Source organism: Saccopteryx leptura, chromosome 8 (genome assembly GCF_036850995.1).
Source record: "Saccopteryx leptura isolate mSacLep1 chromosome 8, mSacLep1_pri_phased_curated, whole genome shotgun sequence".
Classification (NCBI taxonomy): Eukaryota; Metazoa; Chordata; class Mammalia; order Chiroptera; family Emballonuridae; genus Saccopteryx; species Saccopteryx leptura.
The window spans coordinates 43,355,782-43,370,224 of NC_089510.1; the positions used below are offsets into that span (position 1 = coordinate 43,355,782).

At 38.6% G+C, this 14,443-nt stretch overlaps 1 protein-coding gene across 15 annotated transcripts in view; it reads right to left on the bottom strand.

The window, feature by feature from the left end:
• Window positions 1-14,443, bottom strand: part of ZBTB20 (zinc finger and BTB domain containing 20) — an 895,053-nt gene that overhangs the window by 141,751 nt on the left and 738,859 nt on the right. Inside the window, exon 1 of one of the 15 annotated variants that reach the window (XM_066347061.1) lies at window positions 12,962-13,042. The exons of the other annotated variants lie outside the window; for them this stretch is intronic. The gene's annotated coding sequence lies outside the window, so the exon portion shown is untranslated. Of the gene's footprint in view, window positions 1-12,961; window positions 13,043-14,443 lie in introns of those variants that run through there. 15 annotated transcript variants of the gene reach the window in all.

Genomic DNA, 14,443 nt, shown 5'->3' on the forward strand with positions numbered 1-14,443 from the left:
ACTGCTTTTGCTCTTTAGTATTCTAGGCAACACACTGGTGAATATAATTCATAATGAACATATTCAACATTTTTCCATAAGTTCAATACATTATTCATAAATATTAGAGATGGAAAAGACCTAGTAGATTACTGAGTTCAAACCTCCTTCCTGCCCCTCCCTTCCCCCCAACTGTTGATGCTAGCTCAAAACACAAAACCAAAAAAAACGACAAATCACACCCAGAAAGCAACAAATTCTTCAGTTTTATAAGTAAAAAGGAAAGCTCTGAAGAAGGCTGTACTGAGTGTGGAGGAGTCTGAGTCCTTTCCACGCTGCTGGTGGAGTTCACTAAGGACTGGAGTGTGGGCAGCTCTTTGCTGTGAGGACAGGCCAAGGGGGGAAAATGCCGTTGCTCCTCTTGAGAAGCACAGTTCAAGGTAAAGCCCAGGAGGCAGTGCCGTGTCCTTGGTGTAGTGCTTACTGTCCATCTCTACAACCTAGTGCGGACTCAGGCACTCTTCCTGCTAGTTAGAACCTGAGGTACTGATGGTAATGATAAAAAACAACAACAACAATGGACAAATGAACAGAGAGTTAAAACTACTAGAGAATGCTCCCTGGGATTATCTGTACTATCAAGATAGGAAAACTCTGCAGATGCTACTGTCTCTCTAGAGGAATAAATGCTTGCATTTTAATATTCTCAGCAGCTGGTTCCTGTTGAATGCCATCAGGATGATTCAGCCACCCACCAGGAACACCAGTAACAGCAAGTGCACACATAGAAATCTGCAAAACTTTCTTCACTCGATGCCAACACCATTACTCTGGCAAAGTCAGAACCCTTTATTGAATTACCAGTTTTATTAAATGTGACCTTGTTCCCCTCACAAATATCAGCTCACTCTCAAATAAATGGAACTTCTGGCTGATTAAGATGCAACATTCTTCCTGACTTGAGTACGCCCTGCTGTCAGCATCTCCTTGGCAATGGCCATGTGATCTGCCCCTTTTTGATTTTCTCACTATTTCCTGTAACCTCAAATGACCAGCACGGTCTGCTTTGCATGCCATCCTGCCTACAGCTGAACCTGTGCCTTTAATGCTCCATCTCTACCCTGACATGCTTCAAGTTATTTTATCCTTTTCATTATTTAGAAGTTTCCCATTTCCACAGAATGTGGTTGCATGACAGGAAAAAAAGAAGTATGTAGATGGGCTGCTTTGACCAAAGACCTCATTAATACAGAATTACCATGCCATACTCAAGTCAGATAAAAATTCTATACTCACCCCCTTCTTCATAAAGACCAGATTAGACACTAAAGAGAAGAGATGCCAAAGATGACAGCTCGCTATCAAAAACATCTCACTGCCTCATTTTCAGGTCCCCAAAGTAAAATCTAAGGACATTCAATGCAGATTCAGGTGCTCTCAACCCATGAAAATATATGGCTGGAGAGGGAATCTATAAATGAAATGAATACACAATTGGCTTATAACAGTAGCAACTAAAATTAAATTCAATATCTTGACCTGCTCTCCAAAGTGAAAGTTTCTAGTTCAGGCTACAGACACAGGTATAACAAGCTCATTAATCACCTGAACCAGAACCATACGCTGACACTTTTGGGGATGCTGCAAAGAACAACCCTAAGTGGTTGGAGGGTCTATGGGGAACTGAGAGAGAGAGTGGTACGGACAGTCTGCAGTGAGCAATACTGACATCCTTGATGGTGTACCTAGGTTGGCACTGGCCACAACCATCCACTGTTCTAAAGTTCCAGAAAAGAATTTAAGCATTTTTGCAAGGAGGTAATAGGCTCTGTGGACTTTCATTAAAAGATTGAATACATTTTTATTCAGTTCCCAGTATGTAAAAGTCATTGTGCTTGTTGCTTGAGGGGATATTGACCTCAATAAGATCAATCTATGACCTCAAGAAGAATACTATTGGGAAAAAAGCAGAGGCAAGGGAATATTAATAAGAGCAGTAGTAGCAACACCAAGCAACGATATTGAGTGATGGCCATGTGCTTGTCATTGTACAAAGCACCTTATATACTCTTCTTCATGAAATTCTTACACTATCCCAGCAAGGTATTATTATTTGCTCATTTACAGATGTGGAGAGTGAGGCCCGGTGAAATTAAAAGCATTGCCCAAAATTGCATAGGCAAGTTCCTTTCATTACAAATAAACATACAAATGGTTAATCTCTAAGAGAGACTATGACAAGAGCCATTAAAAGCTAGAGTACTGCAGAAATAAAGGAGGCAGAATTTGCTTTTATTTGAAAACACCAGGGGAAAAGCAAGAGGGATATGTTAACGTATGTGGTGAGTGCTTAGGAAATTAGGAATAACCCAGCCTATGTATTTAAACTTGTTGAATCAGCACCCTCCGATTAGAACTCATACTTTGATAATATGATACAATGATCTCTACAGGACAATTTCTGAGAACTTCTTTCTAAAAGGTTATCTCACTACAATTCTTCAAAAAAAATTTCCTTTTAACTTTTTCTTTCTTTTCTTTTTTTTGGGGGGAGGTGTTGACGGTAGAGGGAGGGAAGAAGGAAAATGAGACACAAGGTACTTTGGAGGGAATATGGGGATCATAGGAGCAGTGTTAACAGCAGAGGGTGTCTAGAGAATGCATGATCTGGATGCATTGTCTTTTTTTTTTAAAGGAATATTTTTATTTTTTCATATTTCATTTATTCATTTTTAGAGAGAGAGAGAGTAGAGAGAAAGAGGGAGAGAGAGAAAAAAGAGGGGGAGGAGCAGGAAGCATTAACTCCTGTATGTGCCTTGACCAGGCAAGCCCAGGGTTTTGAACCGGTGACCTCAGTGTTCCAGGTCAATGCTTTATCCACTGCGCCACCACAGGTCAGGCTGCATTGTCTTTTATTTCCCAGAATGCCTTACCCTTACCAAACGTGTGCTCCTGCCCTATCTAATGTGGGGTAATTGGTACAGAAATAGAAACCCCAAGGGCTTGGTTCCTTTGCTCTGTTCTTCAATTACTTCTGAAATATCATCTACTTTTTATTTTTATTAATCTGTTTTAGGGGTCAGGCTTGTGGTGTAATGGCTAGAGAACTTAAGTTTAATACAATTTGCCTTTCATGTCTTGAGATAGTTTTGTCACTTCTCAGTTTAAGTTTTCTTATGGCAAAGTGAATGTTAAACCCTAACAGCACTTCTTAATCTGAATCTGTTAACACCCTACCCCTTTTGATGAAAATAAGACTAGAGCTTTTCTGTAAATTCTGCCACTCTTCCTTACACAGAACCCCTGGTTCATGGACTCCAATGTATAGCACCACTAGTCAAAACGTCTTAGTGGAGCTATACTTTCTCTATTTTTAAAGCTTTTCTTTTAAATTGTTTATCCAAATATAAGTCATTGTAATATATATATATATATTATGTTCAAATTCTACATTATCTTACACCAGATACTCCAATATTCCTTTCTGAAGAGTTTGCTAACTCACTCACCCATATTAAGATATCTAAGGCTCCCTCATTGATTATGGTTTCATGATGCTGACATTTGCATTGTTGACACTTAAAGCAGAGTTTTCAATTTTAAATAACAGCACAATAAGTTCCTATATCAATTAAACTTATATGAATCTTTAAGTAAGATGTGCTTAACAGCTCTTTACAATTCTTATCTCACTGGACAGCCAATGCTTGTGAAGTTGTTATAATTCTTTGCAAAACTAAACTCTATAGTTGTTTACATCCTATAGGGAAAAGTATTGTCCTATTTATCTACTATTACAATTGACTGTCTCTTCTTTTGGGTATTTGCTATTTTTGCAGCCGGCCACAGCACAAGCTTTAAACATCCCCAGACCCCTTTCATCAGAGCCCTGACTTTGTCATGGCTCCTGTGTCTCACCCTTCCGACCTTGGCCACTGAGTTCACTCTTACTGATGTAAGCACACATGCTTTTTGTAGTTACATTTGTCACAGTGTTTATTAGAATTATCACCATTCCTCCTACACCTTAGGTCAACCAAATTAAATGTGCTTATGCAATTTGTTGTCATTTTAATTTTTCAGCTAGGATTTCTTCATCCAGAAGGATAATTTTATTTTATCTGATCAATAAATAGCCCATTACATGACTGGACAAATTGGTAAAAAAAAAAAATAGTTCATGGGGGCAAAATCCTAAGTCTAGAGAGGTTTTTGTAAGCCTGGACAGTGGCATTTCACTGACCTTGAATCCACAGTTTCAAAATTTATTAGTGTCAATGTAGTCCTTCAATTTATTGCAGCAGTAAGCATAAAATATGCGTGATTTATATTTACATTTGTATTGAACTTAATAAATTAGTCAAAAGTCAATGTATTTTTAAAGAAATGTTCAGTTTGTTCCACATTGACTGATTCTTTTTCATCTATAGCCTAAAACATTTTCACTTGTAACTTTTTAAAAAAGCAGGGTATATAGACTGTGAAGTGGCAGTGGAGTTCACGGTGACATCCTATATATTCCTTAACTTCTGCTTCTATGGTCAGGTTATGTACAAATAAATAAATCCACAATTTTTATTTGGCTTAGCTCTGAAAACATTGCTTACATAGAGTTGAAAGCTTGGCATCTATCTAATCATTGCTTTATATTGTAAGGCTTATAATGCCACCTTCTAAAAGATATATTCACTTATTTTCATGTTCATTCAAAAGTGCAGGGTTTCAGGTCTGGGAGTGGATTACAGATCGTTCTCTTCTGGTTATTTTTGGCTGTAAGTATATTGATCATTTTATCATTTTCTTGTTTTAAACTGCTTTAAACACAGCACAAATGTTATTCTCATCATGCCAGAAATGGGTTTGGAATTGATTTTGAGTTTCCATCAATTTTACTCTTTGCTCTCTGTGAGAAGTTTTTCACTCAGTTAAATTCAGAAGGATAGTTTTGTTTAAAAGCTGTGAGAATGCAACATTTAGAGATCTTTAGCTGGACAAGAAAATTCACATTTCTTGCTTTACAAAAGAATAAAAATCATTGAATTTATTACCGTGGACTTTATTGAAATTAGTGAAGAATCATTCACATGAATGCAATGTAAAGGACTACCTCCCTCGTTTCCTTCATGTAAGTGTCTGACAAAAGCATGTATCTTCTGAGAAGCCAGCCTGATTGGTCCAGGTTGGCACTGTTTCAGTGTTTGGCCTACGGCGGCTGCTTAGGAATAATTTTGTTTCATCCTCTCTATTTTCCTGGACCGTATCGGACTCAGACACGTGGTATGCAAAGGAAATCCAAGTCCTTTAAAAATGCTATTTCTCTGGTACTATAGCCAAGCCTAGTTCTACTTTGGCCAAATGATCTTATCAAGATTTAATAAGAGATATTCAATAATATCTCCAATCTGTGAGAAGACATTTCACTAAGAAAGATCATTTATTACATACAGTATACATCTATTTTCCCTCCTGAAACCAGGCAGGGACCTAATCAACCTTATTCTCTTGGTACCGAAAATAATATAATACCAACAGAAATTTTATTTATTCATTTCAAGTAATGAAAAAAATAAACAAGTGGTTCTTTCCATATTAAAACAGATACTAAAGATCTATTTCCAGTTATTGCTGAAAATATTTTGGCTTCCATAGAGGCACCTTAACACAGCTGCTTCGCCCTCCTCTGCACTGTCACAGTTCAGATCCTGTATCATCTCAGCCAGGTTCTGTAGACTAATTGGGTGAAACAATTGCATCACAGTATTAAGATTCCTTTGCAGAATCAAATGAGAGGAGAGCTGCACAGTTCAGATAGTCTAAAAGATTTGCAACAATCCAACCAAAATATTGTATGTTCCATACATTTTTCTACATTTTCAGTAATAATTACTTGTATAATAAATGCAAGGATTTAACTTCATACTTAAGAATATCAACGAAGAGGGAGAAATTTAGATAGGTGAACTTCATTTCCCACCCTGTCTTTACTTCTCCCCTGTACTGTTTTGTGTTTAAGAACAAATGCTTCATCTCTTTTGAAAAATGCCAGGAAATCTCTTCTCCAGCTGTCTGATTTTACATGTGTAGTAGTAGAACACACCTAATACAGAGAGTCCCACAAACTAGAGTGGGACGTTAATTTAAACACAGACTTAGGGGGAAGAGCTCCATCTACTGAATCAGTTAGATCATTGTTTGTACCCTATAGTTATTCCATTCACTACTTTCAACCTCTTAGAGGCTCTGGAGAGAATAGAAAAGTTATAGACCAAAAACACCCAGCTTTGAATCTGACGCCACTTTGAATATTTCTCTGATACCCTCAGCCCCTTTGTTTTGCCCTTTCCAATCTCCAAAGTTTCCACGATTCAATTCAAATGAAAAATGGGATGTTTTGCTTTGTAAACCATTCTTGGGAAGAGATAGAAAGCTATTGGTTATTGAAGGAAAAACCCCAGATAGCTGAAGGGAAAGCGACAGACAGAAAATCACTCCACCTGGCCAACTGAGCAGCCCAGGTAAGAAGCAAAGAGAAGAGCAGCCTACTCACTCTTCTTGCCTTGCGTCACTGCTGGGGATGTCTGCAGCACCCAGGACCAGCTCTTCTGGGCTCTCCTCAGCTACAGCATTGTTGTGGCATGGGGAATTTGCTATGGCTTTGTAAGATTATGGGGATATGCTTCAGTAAGCCAAAAAAGTCACAAACAAAACTCAGGAGAGAAAAAGAAGTACGAAAACAGCTGATCTTACTGGAGAAGCTCTTGGAATTTTTCTTCATATGCTACAATTTTCTTTGGTATTTCCTGGTTCTGTGATCAGAAAAATTATCATATCATGTTTATTAGTGTTGTTTTGTCAGGGTTGCTGATGGTGAGGGGTACAGTGAGTGAAAGCTTACAGACAGACCAGGGAGTAGCAAGGGAAAAATGACTTCTCCTACTTATTTGAAAGCTTTCCAGGAAATTACAAGGTTAAAAAGTTTCTTCTTAAGAATACTGAAGACATACAGAAAACATATATAGGAAAGAATGGTTATAGTTGTTTTAGTTTGGGAAAATAAAATACTTCTTAGCGCAGTAACAGGGAACAAAGCAAATCATATCCGAATAAACCTGAACGTTAATATAGCTGCATAATATTCAGGAGTTTATAAGTCTTATAAAAATACTTTATAAATTAAGATAAATTATTAGAATACAAATAGATATTAATAAGTATATGCATATATTAAATAATCAAATGGAGGCAATAGTTAATTGGATTTTTAAATTACAGAAAAATAAAAATATAATTAATAAAAATCTGCATCAATGCTAATCCACTTTTATGCAAAAATAGAATTAATATATATGTAAAGTGAAGTTGTTTCTGTATGGGTATATATGTATATAACTGCACAAAATGTTAATGAATGACTTCGAAAGGTAATATGTCGCACAGAAATAAAAACTTTGAATTATTTCAAACTGGGCATTTAAAAAATATCAGCATTAATTAATCTGGCAGAGTCCTTTCCTTTTTTAAAAAAATACATTTAATTCTCAGGTTCTGTTTTATAGAACGAGAAAACCAAATTAGAAAAGCACTGCATATCAATATGAATAGTATAAAAATTATTTGCATTTATTAGAATGTTTAGTTTTTTGAAAAATGGCTATTTGGATTTGGTTCAAGCTTTTTGACAAGACGAGTTCAGTTCTGAGTTGAAAATTTTAACTATGAGAAATTTCTCATCAAAATAAAAAAAATTGTGGATAGTTATAAAGGCCTGAAAAACGAGCTTATCTCCACCATAACTACATATAACAAACAGCTAATGAATAAAGGTAGTCTGGCAAGAATTGTTAAGAATTGCAAAGCCGGACAGGGTCATCGCAGACCTGAGAAAGGTAACCAAGTGAAGAAATATCAAACGGAGTTAATGGAGATTAAGCGTTCTGCAAAATGGAAAGTGTTAGCAATCACTGACGAGAAAGAATATACTTCAACAGCGATGACAACAACAAAACAAAACAGCAGCCGGAAATATCTGTCTCTAGAAGCAAAGTATGACTACTTGGTAAGCAAGAGAGAACCTATTTCTTTGTCATTCTCTTTGGAAGCCAGGCTTAAAAAAAAAAAAAAAAAAAAAAAAGGTTGCACAAAAGATACATGTGTTCCTTGTCTGGTATTATCACAGGCCCACCTAGATTTCGCCTTCAGTTCCAGATGAGATCAGGCATGTTCAGACTAGCACATCTCTGCTCTGCAAGCACAGAGCTGCTATCCCTTCCCTGGCAAATTTTCATATCCCCAAATTTATGCACAATAGATGCGCTTAAGAGTCTGCAAATTTTCTACTTCAAATACCTCCTTCAGTTAAATTAAAAAACAAAACAAAACAAAAACTTCCTCTACTGCTGTTAAGCCAAAAAGTTAAGGCAGACAACTCCTATTAAGAAAAGAAAGTTGAATAGTACTTACCCTAAGAATAACGTGCAAGCCTTGCTGGGGGAATCTACTCTTGCTCTATGATTTTTAGAAGGGAGTCCAAGTCTACACTCAGCTCTCCCTTTTCCCTTCTGGAAAACTGAGAAGACTCTCTGAAGGTGGCTCTGGGAAAGATCATACAAATCAACAGCCTTACCTGTGGCCATTCAGAAGACTGCACTTTGGTGTGTGTTTAAAACTATGAATAAAGTCAGACACAGCGCATGCTCAGCAGGCAATTTAAAAATATTTATAACATTGTTGTTTCAAAAACAAATTTCCTCAAACAAAGCAAAACTCACATTTCTTATCCATGCCAAGTTTAACATTCTGAGACAAAGCTGTTTTGGAGTTTTCCGCTGGGGGAAAAAGGATTCTAAAATTTTTTGTTGAACGAAAAATAGTTCTCCTTCCCCTTTTGGGTACTCTTAAAGTGGTGGGATAGATTTTCCTCCAAGTTTCAACAAAATTCACATCTGGCTAAGATAAGGTATTAGAAATGTAAGGTTTGTAAAAAAATAAATTTAGAGAACTTAATAAGGAACTAAAACTATTGGGTTTTAAAGACTACAATGGTCATCTGAATCTTCAAGGCAGACTTGCTTTTTATTACACACAAAAAAATCCTGATATAAACAGCGATAAGAATAATGTATAAACAAACATTTACCTAGAGAAGTTATGTTTTTCTTTTGCTAACTAAAATCTGAACTCTTCAAAACTGAAAAATACATAAAAAATTTAGAAGAAACCACGTAATAATGCCATTAGAATTCCTCTGCTTTACATAGCAAGCATGAAAGGCAATCACATATCAACTGGTTAAATCTAGCGTCATATAATATTAAAAAATGATTAAATATGGTTTTTAAAGTATTCATTTCAGCAGAAATGCCAGTGTTACCCCTGGCTGGGAATTCCTTTTTCTCCTCCTTGAGTTCCCCTGTGTTCCATTTTTCCATCTATCACCAGACCAAACCCTGCATGCCCCTCAGAGCTCACAGATCTTATTTAAATCTCTCACTTAATTCTTAAGTCTCTGAATGACTTTCAGCCCCTGGTCTACTTTCCAGGGGTGCTCAGCTGGCCTCACAAAAGCTCCACAGACACCTTTCTCAGTGGCTCTGACGCTTTCAGGCTCAGCAGAGGGTGTCAAAAAAAATCAACAATTAAAAAAAGTTTATTAAAGTGAAACTAGGAGTGCAGATTTGAAGAAGTTGCTTCTACTTTTATTTCCCTCTCAACTCAGCACAGGTGTTTCCTAACTTATACTACTGTGCATGCTGATGAGGGGGAGGGTTAAACTAAGGTGAGGGAGTGGGCCAAGGGCCCGACCAGCAAGCATTTAGGATCTCCAGCCTCATGTGTTAATGGATGTGTTTAAAAATTGACCCCCCCAAAAGCCTAGAATGAGGTTTCTTTTTGGCAGATGATTAAACCTGTACACCGAAATAATTAAAGCTTTGCCCTTAAATAAAGCATCAGATCAACAGAACAAAAACAAAGATAAAAATTGCACACACATAGGCATGCGTGCACACACACTCTCTCACACACAGATACACTAAACTAGCGGGTGAGGGGAGAAGGAAATTAAATAAAAGAAAACAAACAGAGTCCTAACAGGCCATTCTCCCAAAAGGAATCTAAATAAAAAGTCATATGATATCTGATAGTGCAGGACACGTCGCCAAGAACTGGAGCGGATTGCTACAGGAAGAAAGGGCCAGTGTGCTCCAGCTCAAAGAGCTTTTCTTTCCTCCTCCTCTATTTTTTTTCCTTTTTCTCCTCGACTGTGAATGTGTTACTCTCAGGTCAGATCCACGAAGAACCCCGGAATGACAGCTATCACCTTTCGCTGTACTCTTGGCGGCACAACTAGCTGATAGGAGCCGCCTGAGTCGGGATCAGCAGAGGCTAGTGCAGGTTTCAGCAACAGCCTTTGGCCATAAACCCTCTGCCCCTTTCCTAGACGCTCCTTGGGCACCTCAGAAATAACACCCTCACCCCCAAATAAGCAAAAGCAACAAACAACACAAAAAACCAAAATGCAAGCACAACACCCCAAAGCAACAAGAGTTCCGGGGGAAACTGTTTAAAAAACAAGCCAAAAGGGGGGGGGGGACCCTTCTTGCCTTCAGTATAAAACTTTTTAAAGACCGAGTTTCTTTTCTCTTATTTTGATGACTTTCTCATTAAAGACCTTTCTCTCCTTCAGCACTATTCAAAATCTCGGCAAAAGTATAGAAAAGTCTGAAGGCAAACAAGCATTTTCCTGAGGAAAATGCGTAACTGCAAGAAGTGAGCCACTCTAGAAAATTTTGGATTTGCCAAAAGTTCCCCTGATTCTAATGTCTTTCAGTGAGTTCCAGCGCAAACAGTGGCCACCTAGCTCTTGTTTCCCCTTTTTCTTCCTCTGAAGGGTCATTACTGAGGCAACACATACACAGTAAGTTTTCCCCCAAAAGACTCCTTGTTATCAAGTTACTTCAAACGTAAGACGCTCACACCTCCCAGCAAGAAGGGTTTACTGACTAGACATTACACTTTACCCTGATATGTATTATGCCTTTAAGAAGCAATGATATAAATGTATCCTAAAAAATATAGAAAAGTGTATATATCTACATTTTTCCTAGAGTTGCCTCCCCAGGGACAAAAATATATTTTCTGTGAGTGAAAAAAAAAAAAGAGTTTCAGAATATTGAAATCACTGTTGTAGCAAGTTTCCACTTATTAAAACAGTCATCTGTAGTTAGGTACTGCATGTAACATTTAATAATTTTTGTGGTGCTCATAAATTTTATCCTTGTTCAATTTTGTGTCCATTATGTACCTTGAAACAATTTTCAAATGACAATCGAAATATAAATGCACTAGGAGAACTTTTAGGATGAAAACATTTTCTTGGGTTTATAATCCAAGAATATTAGCATAAAGATATAAATGTACAGCAGATATAAAAGGTGAAATTATTTACTGCCTTTTGCACATACAGTTCACTTGCTGATTTATTTTTCTTTTTGGAACATTAATTTGAAATGATAAGCACTCTGGAATGTTTGCTACAAACACACATTCACGGTAAAAATATACATGCACAGGCAAAAAAAAAAAACTAATAAGAGGGAGAACACAAAGCTACGTGGTTATCAGAATCCCTGGAAATTCTCTGCTGAACTAATGTAACGCGAATGGGGCAAGTAACCTCTCTGGGGTTTTTGTCATTTATGTAATTGGATTGAAACAAAAATAAAATTCAGGTATCTACTCCCTTCGTACCTTTCTTAGTAACTGACAAGTGACACAAACAGTACCTTTTAAACAGATGGATGCAAAAACTTGTGAGACCGACTGAACTACTGTACCCCACTGGTACTCTGGGAACCCAAATCCCATGATTAACTTTTTACCAAGTGGCAAGAGTGGAAGATGTTCTCAGTACTAAATTGATTATTTTGTGGACTCTTGTTCTGACCTCCCCAGGATTTTGTGACCCCAGAAAAGGTAAAGAGAGGATCTAAGGAGATACATCCTGAACAACTTTTATTGTGAGTAGAAAAAAATAGCCAAGAGTGAGCATAAGGACAGTTGGATTTAGAAAGATTAAAAGAGGAGAAAAGAGCAACATACCCAACTTAATTAGTCTTTCTCTTTTTTCTTTTTTATGTATATATATTGAGGTGATGGAGAAAAAAGATAACTGAATTTCTTTTGAATGTCTTTGTGTCTTTATAGAGTGAATGTTCTGTTCCCGTCTCTTTCTTTTTAGGCGAAAAACTAATAAAAATAGGTAAACATATATCAGACATTAAGCTGACTCCCCCCCACCCCCCTTCCCTTTGTAAAGAACTCTTTGTTCTCTAGTGAAAATGCTGAAAAATCCCCGGGCAGCTACTCCCTGAAACAAGTGCAAAACACTTAGAGGCTTTTGGGCTGGCTGGGAGCCAGGAACCCTCCCGCTGTCTGGTTAGAAGAGGAAAAAAAGAAGAGAGAGAGAGAGAGAGGGAGAGAGGGGAAGAGAGATGGGGGGGAAGAGAGAGAGAGAAGGAGAGAGAGAGGGAGAGAGAGAGAGAGAGAGAGAAGGGGGGAGAGAGAGAGGGAGGGAGAGAAAGAGAGAAAGAGAGAGAGAGGAATTGGAGCTCCCTTTAATAGACATAGGAAGCAGCGTTTTTTTCTTTTTCTTTTTTTCAAAACTGGCGGTCAAGCGTTAAGTAACTCCTGTCTAAATCCACCTGCTAGAAATGAACTTGGGTAACCCCCCCAGGGGTGCACAAAGACAGGGAAGACAGTAACACACTCCATACTCTTTCCCACCCCCGTTGTACTGCTTCCATTCTTTCTGCTCCCATACACAAATGCCCACAGATCTCACGCCACCCTCCTTACCCCCCAACAACAAACACAGCGAAATACATGCTCCCTCAGACTCCTAAAAAAAAAAAAAAAGAAAGAAAAAAAAGGCTTTTCCATCTCGGTTGCGACACAGTGATAAGGGGTAGCGAACATCTCATACCTGGTGTGAATGCTAATCAGTCAGGAGTTCTCCTTTTCCCAAGACAGGGAACTGTTTCCTTCCAAATTTATTAGAACCTCCTCCACTGCCTCTTTGAAAAACCTTCTTTGTCACCCTCTCCCAAGTCCCGATACTTCTTTAAAAAAAAAATGGCTTCGGAGCTCCTTCTATTCTTGATATTGATTCTCTCTCTCTCCCCCCACCCCTCCTCCTCTCTCCTGTCTGTGTCTCTTCTGAGTGGTCTATTGATAAGTCCCTGGAGGCACTGGGTCAGCCTGCCCGTAGGAAACCAGACACAATGCACAAATCTCCGAGTGCCATTCTGCCATCAGCAAGCAGACCACGTTTAGGAGAGAGAGAGAGAGAGGGAAAAAAAAAAAACAGTAGAGCAAGAGACAGAGAGAGAGAGAGAGAGAGACCAACCGAGGGAGGGAGAGACGGAGAGAGAGGAAGGTGGGGGGAGAGAGAGAGGGAGAAAGGGGGAGAGAGAGAGAGAGAGAGGAAGAGAGAGAGAGGGAGAGTGTGAGAAAAAGACTGATTGGAACAGGAGGGAGAGAGAGAGAAAGGGAGAGGGAGAGCGACACTGCCAGTCAGGTTAATCATCCCTACTTTAATTAGCTGTTCGGCTTAGACATAAAACAATTGAATTTGAATGATCTGTCAGCAGGCTCGGCTGAACCAAAGGGGAAAAGCGAATATTACAAAAAGACTGTTGGTGTGTTCTGATAAGCAATACTGCTCGTACTAACAAATCCTCAAAGGAGGAACTATTAAAACTTACAACTAAACAAAAAGTGCAAATACAAATGGCACTAAATAGAGTCTTTTTTTTAAAAAAATTGAGTTTTCTCTTTTAGTTTTATGAACAGTAGATATTTATTTGCAGGTGTCAACATATGAAGGTCTGTATGTAATGGGTGAAAGTTTATTAACGACGGTCTAGGAGTGGAGCAGACAGATGCTGCAGAGAACAAGACAGGTACAGTCGGATGCTGAGTCTAGCTCCTGGAGGGAGATGGATGCTGGAAGAAGAGGCTCCGTGGCAAGAGATCAGCACAAACAAAGTCAGTGGGCAGAGAGGCAGACAGATTTTAGGCACGGCACGATCTCGTTTAAAAAGGCAAAAGTTCTGATGCAATAATAGGTGCAAAACAATCCATCCAGCTTCCTCTCCCAGGAGCACTCCAAGGTACAGTTAAAATGGATTAATCTTTGTGACAAACAGAGCTGGCAAGGCAGACGATGGCAGACACTGAAGGCGACTCGCAGACCCAGAGGATACCAGAGCCGGGGGAAGCCACAGGGATCAATCTCTCCAACTCCCTGTTTTAGCAGATACGGAAACTGAGGCACAGAGATTCAGGCTGATAAATCACGAGGGCTATAGCAATGCCGACGACACTGGAACCGGGGGCTCCCGCAGCCCACCAGGCCGGTGCTCGCTCCAGCATACCAGCTAACAGGCAGCTCTTTAAAGACTCT